A 4,612-nucleotide genomic window follows, 5' to 3' on the forward strand; every position below is an offset into this window, starting at 1 on the left:
GTATGTAAAAGATTAGCGGTTTAGCAGTTTTAATTTAGTTTGAGTGAAGGAATTCATTTTATAGCAAAATCCGAAATCGTGAAGAACTCATGAAAGTAAGCTTATTCTCGGATTCCTGAAACTTTAGATTTGCTCTTTCTTTTACTGCAAAGTACAACGTTGAGCAGCACTAATGAGTTGTTTCTATTTTTGGCAGGCTTTACCTTTGCGGGTGAAGCCCTTTCTGTCTGTGCAAAAGAAATCTTGTTACTGTGCAGAGTGACTTCTCTGAGTAGAGTCGCCTTACTTGTTGTGACTTTGCCGATGTTCGAAGCTGGAGTGCAAAGTTGTTGCTTGAATGGTACTCGCTGGAGCGTGTGGTAGTGTAAAGTTATACCATTTAAAAGGGCTGAAGAGTGCTCAGTGCAGCGGGTGGGCGGAGGTGCAAAGTGACACTATGGCCATAAAAAGAACACCGCTACAAGTGCGCATTGTGCCAGGAAGGGCCCTCGGACGTGAACCAGTGGACAGTTATCGCTTCTCGGCCTTTTGGCTAAGATCAAGTGTAGTATCTGTTCTTATCAGTTTAATGTCTGATATGTCCTCTATGCGAGGACTACATATTAAATGGATTTTTATCAATAGGAGTTGAAAAAGGAGCTTGCTCCGTTCACTCCAAGCATCGACCCGGTACTGCAGTGCCGCTGGGAACGGTGCGCTCTCCTCTGCTCTTCTGAAAAAGCAAACAGCGGTGCAGGATGGAAGTTTCAGGGAGCCTAAGATGAAACTTTCTTTTAATCTGCTGAGAAAAGAGAGTGAATGCGAAGCAGACTTTAATACGGCTCTGGGAGCGAGCCGAGTGCGGGCTAACCGGGACAATTGCTTGAAAGAAACGCGACACCGAATGAGCAGTCAGAACAAAGCCTCAATACGGTGTTCCCGTGTTGTTTGTGGCTGCCTTGTCTTTTGCACAGAGTAAAAGACAAGGCAGCCATCGAATAGGGCCCGATTGTTCCTACTTGGTCAGCCGAGGAGCAAGGGGGGGAGCAAGCGTCTCAACCAAGCAAAGCTCACCATGGGGAAGGTGGCTATGCCAACTAGCCTGATGCCCTGCTCCCGCAGTGATGGATAATCGTACACTGGTTTCTCTTCATAATGTACAAGTCTTTCGCCTTTTACTAAAGACTTCCGTGGAGAGCAGCACTAATGAATTGTTTCTATTTTTGGCAGGCTTTACCTTTGCGGGTGAAGCCCTTTCTATCTGTGCAAAAGAAATCTTGTTACTGTGCAGAGTGACTTCTCTGAGTAGAGTCGCCTTACTTGTTGCGACTGTGCCGATGTTGCTTGAATGGTGCTCGCTGGAGCGTGCGGTAGTGTAAAGTTATACCATTTAAAAGGGTTGAAGAGTGCTCAGTGCAGCGGGTGGGCGGAGGTGCAAAGTGACACTATGGCCATAAAACGAACACCGCTACAAGTGCGCATTGTGCCAGGAAGGGCCCTCGGACGTGAACCAGTGGACAGATATCGCTTCTCGGCCTTTTGGTTAAGATCAAGTGTAGTATCTGTACTTATCAGTTTAATATGTGATATGTCTATGCAAGGACTACATATTAAATGGATTTTTATCAATAGGAGTTGAAAAAGGAGCTTGCTCCGTTCACTCAAAGCATCGACCCGGTACTGCAGTGCCGCTGGGAACGGTGCGCTCTCCTCTGCTCTTGTGAAAAAGCAAACATTTTTCGAATATCCAACCGCACATGATCATAAGTGGGAGAAGAGGTGTTCAGCTGCAAGAAGGTGTGAATGTCCACCCATAATTCCTCAAAAATGGGTAAGAAAAGGTGCGAATGCCCAACCATACATCATCAAAAGCTAGAGAGGTGGTGTTCGGCTGTAAGATGCTGCGAATGTCCGACCATAGTTGGTAAAAAGCGGGTAAGAAAAGGTTAAGGCATTCAGACCTTGCTTCACCTGCTTTTCACCAAATATAGTCGGACATTCACACCTTCTTGCAGCCGAACACTTCCGCTCCACCTTTTAGTTTTCTATGGGGCATTCACACCTTTTTTTACACCGCATTTTATAAAAACACCACAGGAACACCGTATTGAGATTTTGTTCTGACCGCTCATTCGGTGTCGCGTTTCTTTCAAGCAATTCTCCTGGTTAGCCCGCACTCGGCTCGCTCCCAGAGCCGTGTTAAAGTCTGCTTCGCATTCACTCTCTTTTCTCAGCAGATTAAAAGAAACTTCCATCCTGCACCGCTGTTTGCTTTTTCACAAGAGCAGAGGAGAGCGCACCGTTCCTTTTTCAAATCCTATTGATAAAAATCCATTTAATATGTAGTCCTTGCATAGACATATCACATATTAAACTGATAAGTACAGATACTACACTTGATCTTAGCCAAAAGGCCGAGAAGCGATATCTGTCCACTGGTTCACATCCGAGGGCCCTTCCTGGCACAATGCGCACTTGTAGCGGTGTTCGTTTTATGGCCATAGTGTCACTTTGCACCTCCGCCCACCCGCTGCACTGAGCACTCTTCAACCCTTTTAAATGGTATAACTTTACACTACCGCACGCTCCAGCGAGCACCATTCAAGCAACATCGGCACAGTCGCAACAAGTAAGGCGACTCTACTCAGAGAAGTCACTCTGCACAGTAACAAGATTTCTTTTGCACAGACAGAAAGGGCTTCACCCGCAAAGGTAAAGCCTGCCAAAAATAGAAACAATTCATTAGTGCTGCTCTCCACGGAAGTCTTTAGTAAAAGGCGAAAGACTTGTACATTATGAAGAGAAACCAGTGTACGATTATCCATCACTGCGGGAGCAGGGCATCAGGCTAGTTGGCATAGCCACCTTCCCCATGGTGAGCTTTGCTTGGTTGAGACGCTTGCTCCCCCCCTTGCTCCTCGGCTGACCAAGTAGGAACAATCGGGCCCTATTCGATGGCTGCCTTGTCTTTTACTCTGTGCAAAAGACAAGGCAGCCACAAACAACACGGGAACACCGTATTGAGGCTTTGTTCTGACTGCTCATTCGGTGTCGCGTTTCTTTCAAGCAATTGTCCTGGTTAGCCCGCACTCGGCTCGCTCCCAGAGCCGTGTTAAAGTCTGCTTCGCATTCACTCTCTTTTCTCAGCAGATTAAAAGAAACTTCCATCCTGCACCGCTGTTTGCTTTTTCACAAGAGCAGAGGAGAGCGCACCGTTCCCAGCGGCACTGCAGTACCGGGTTGATGCTTGGAGTGAACGGAGCAAGCTCCTTTTTCAACTCCTATTGATAAAAATCCATTTAATATGTAGTCCTCGCATAGAGGACATATCAGACATTAAACTGATAAGAACAGCTACTACACTTGATCTTAGCCAAAAGGCCGAGAAGCGATAACTGTCCACTGGTTCACGTCCGAGGGCCCTTCCTGGCACAATGCGCACTTGTAGCGGTGTTCTTTTTATGGCCATAGTGTCACTTTGCACCTCCGCCCACCCGCTGCACTGAGCACTCTTCAGCCCTTTTAAATGGTATAACTTTACACTACCACACGCTCCAGCGAGCACCATTCAAGCAACAACTTTGCACTCCAGCTTCGAACATCGGCAAAGTCGCAACAAGTAAGGCGACTCTACTCAGAGAAGTCACTCTGCACAGTAACAAGATTTCTTTTGCACAGACAGAAAGGGCTTCATCCGCAAAGGTAAAGCCTGCCAAAAATAGAAACAACTCATTAGTGCTGCTCAACGTTGTACTTTGCAGTAAAAGAAAGAGCAAATCTAAAGTTTCAGGAATCCGAGAATAAGCTTACTTTCATGAGTTCTTCACGATTTCGGATTTTGCTATAAAATGAATTCCTTCACTCAAACTAAATTAAAACTGCTAAACCGCTAATCTTTTACATACAAGGCAGATGTCAAATTCACCGAAATAGGATCTAAGGGTATTTGGCCAATCAAGCTGTAGCAGCTTCGGTAAAAGAGTATAAGTTGAAGAGTTTGTGAATAAAGGTGTGCGCACACATAGTGAGTTGTAGGAAAATAGGCAGGGAGCAATGCCGGCTGGGGTATATGTTCTTGTATGTTGTCTGACTGTTTGATTTGAATGTGTTGTGTAAGTGTCCTGTTGAATGTTACATGTTTGGGCTTTGACACGCTTCACTGTGGTTGTTAACTGTGTGGTGTGTCCTGAAATGTTATATGTTTGGGCTGTGTGACATGCTTAATGCTTTTCAGTAGCAACCCACTTATTCATATATAGCAACTGACAACATAAGAAGTCCGGACATACTTTGATAGTAGTTGTAGAAGTATCCTTATTGATAATAGATAAACTAATTCATAGTGATAGAACAGTAGATGAACAGGTGCCTGCACATGTCTCATGAAAATAAAATGGGTGTATGATTGCTGACGGCAGAGCAATACTGCCAAACTTATGAGTTCTTGTGGCAAACTTGATTCAGTGTCTTGACGTGTATACGCTGTTTCGCTGACTTGTCACAAGAAACAAAGTGTGTTTGATAAGATCCGACCATTTTATTACGGGAGGATCAGTATGTATGGATTCTGATGTGACTGATAAACCCATTCGTATCTTAAGCATAATCTAATACGTGAGACAACGCCCTGGCA

General features: G+C 45.2%; 6 non-coding genes across 6 annotated transcripts; 3 read left to right on the forward strand and 3 right to left on the reverse strand.

Moving 5' to 3' along the window:
- Nucleotides 1-512: 512 nt before the first annotated feature.
- LOC140276015 (U2 spliceosomal RNA) lies at nucleotides 513-703 on the forward strand. The gene has a single exon (XR_011908708.1). It is a non-coding gene; the product is annotated as a U2 spliceosomal RNA (small nuclear RNA).
- A 410-nt stretch (nucleotides 704-1,113) lies between these two features.
- Nucleotides 1,114-1,227, forward strand: LOC140275815 (U5 spliceosomal RNA). The gene has a single exon (XR_011908529.1). It is a non-coding gene; the product is annotated as a U5 spliceosomal RNA (small nuclear RNA).
- A 275-nt stretch (nucleotides 1,228-1,502) lies between these two features.
- LOC140276102 (U2 spliceosomal RNA) lies at nucleotides 1,503-1,690 on the forward strand. Its single transcript, XR_011908787.1, has one exon. It is a non-coding gene; the product is annotated as a U2 spliceosomal RNA (small nuclear RNA).
- A 529-nt stretch (nucleotides 1,691-2,219) lies between these two features.
- Nucleotides 2,220-2,405, reverse strand: LOC140276207 (U2 spliceosomal RNA). The gene has a single exon (XR_011908876.1). It is a non-coding gene; the product is annotated as a U2 spliceosomal RNA (small nuclear RNA).
- Nucleotides 2,406-2,680: 275 nt separating this feature from the next.
- LOC140275816 (U5 spliceosomal RNA) lies at nucleotides 2,681-2,794 on the reverse strand. The gene has a single exon (XR_011908530.1). It is a non-coding gene; the product is annotated as a U5 spliceosomal RNA (small nuclear RNA).
- A 387-nt stretch (nucleotides 2,795-3,181) lies between these two features.
- LOC140275926 (U2 spliceosomal RNA) lies at nucleotides 3,182-3,372 on the reverse strand. Its single transcript, XR_011908627.1, has one exon. It is a non-coding gene; the product is annotated as a U2 spliceosomal RNA (small nuclear RNA).
- Between the last annotated feature and the right edge of the window lie 1,240 nt (nucleotides 3,373-4,612).

Source organism: Leuresthes tenuis, unplaced genomic scaffold (assembly GCF_036924035.1).
Source record: "Leuresthes tenuis unplaced genomic scaffold, fLeuTen1.0.hap1 SCAF_18, whole genome shotgun sequence".
NCBI lineage: Eukaryota > Metazoa > Chordata > Actinopteri > Atheriniformes > Atherinopsidae > Leuresthes > Leuresthes tenuis.